We start from the raw sequence: 1,954 nt of genomic DNA, 5'->3' as shown, positions 1-1,954 counted from the left end.
GTCGGATGGGTGTCGTAGCTGGCGCTAACACGCAGGAGGGGGGCTGAGGTCTACGCTATATGGCAGCTGCATGTAACTCGTATGCTTACGCTCCGTTTTCTTTAAAGGTGCTTGGTATAACTTTAGATATATAATATACATGTAATATTGCTAATAGTCAAGCATAAGAATAAAGGTGCAGACATACCATAAATACTGATGCTTTGATTTTTTTTTTTTTACACTATCAGACCTAGATGAATGCAGTTTCCTATTCACATTATAAAGCAGCCCCAAATTCTATAATTTAAAATAGTGTCGTAAACAAAGAGGAGGAAGGAGTTGGTTATGATCTGATTTTGCTTAATCCGTTTTCCTTGGAAAAAAAAATGATCAAAAAATTCTAAGGCACTCAGGAAAGCCGCATACAATCGATGGACTGCTCTGTTCTCACTTTACATTCAGTATTTTAAAGGGGTTACTTTTTTTTTTTTTCGGAAGAATACAATCATTATCCACATAACATTTTCAAACATATCATTAATCCTCCACACACAGGAAACATTAGTGCAAAATGCTTGCCCTCATCTACCAGATAAGGAAAAACCCAACGCCCTTCACATTTTAGAAGTTTGCCTTCCTAATAATAATAATTAATAAAACAAACAACCCCAAATCAAAAAAAAAAAGAAAAAAAAAGGAAAGAAAGAAAGAAAGAAAGAAAAAAAACCCCCAAAATATACAGGAAGTTGTGCTAGGTATAAAAATATATTTTTTCACTGTGCAACTTGACTCTCTTCGGATTCTCTGTCCTAAGCCATCCTACGCCATTCACGCAGTGCTGCTGCCACGTCCGCCCCGGTCTCCTGGCCGGCCGCAGGGACGTCTCTCTGGGAGGCGGCTTGGTCCAGCGCACCGTCAGCCAACCGCGCGCCCGGCTGCGGGGTCCGGCGCGCGCCCCGACCCCGCGGAAGCGCCCAAAAGGAGGAGGAACCCCTTCCGGACCGTCACGAACATCTACACGCACACGGACAGCGGGAGGAGGGACGAGCAGCCGCCTCCGGCACCCAGCTCCTGCCCCCGGCTCGTCCAGCCCCCGGCGCGGCAAGGACGATGCCGAACCTTTGGCGAGCACCTGGGGGACGCTCATCCGGAGCGGGACGGTGCCGGGATAGCGCCAACCCCACCGCGGGCCAACCTGGCCGAGAGCTGGGCTCCACGCGGGCATCTCATGGGGGCTGGAGACCCGGATGCCAAACTCCTCGGGAAGGGGCGGCGGGAGGGGTGGGAAGGGGCGGCGGGAAGGGTGGGAAGCCCCGCGCGAGCCGAGCCCTGCGCTCCCCGGCGCAGCCCCCGAGCGGACCCGCTCGCAGGGCCGCGGGCGCCCACGAGCGGTAGGTGGGCACCAAGGCACCACGAAGCTCCGGAGGTGCCTCCAGGCCAGCGCGCCCGGCACCGCGCGCCTGGCACAACGGGCCCTTCGGGAGGAGCCCGGCTTTCGTTGGCCTGCGTGGGTAAAGTGCAAATATCGCCCACGAGCGCCGCGGTCCCGGACGCCCCCGACGCCTCCGTGCCTCCTTCGCGGAGGTCTCGCGGGCGCCACCAGCCCCGTCCGACCGCGCCGCAAGCTGCAGAGCTGGGACGACCCCGCGAGCGACTCGCCTCCGGGCCGGGCGGCTCCGCTACCACGATGCAGAATCGGCTTCAAGTATCGACGACACCGAGACAAATGGCCAAAAGTTGGGTTGCCCTCTCGCCCCTCCCTTTTTTTTTTTTAATTTAAATACGAAGAAGGAAGAAAACCCTGAGCAAAGCGCTGAATTCAGGAAGCGGGAAAAGGGGGAAAAACCAAAACCAAAACCAAAGCAAACAGACTAGCCGCAGTAGCCTCTGAGTGACTATTTGTGCACTTCGCACCTGTTCATAGTTCCAAACTTTTGAAAGAACGAACTGCAAGTGTCTTTAAAGCAGGCAT

This window comes from Apteryx rowi, unplaced genomic scaffold (assembly GCF_003343035.1).
Source record: "Apteryx rowi isolate R43461 unplaced genomic scaffold, aptRow1 scaffold_19, whole genome shotgun sequence".
In the NCBI taxonomy this organism is placed as follows: Eukaryota; Metazoa; Chordata; class Aves; order Apterygiformes; family Apterygidae; genus Apteryx; species Apteryx rowi.
Note: the sequence above shows the minus strand (reverse complement) of the source record.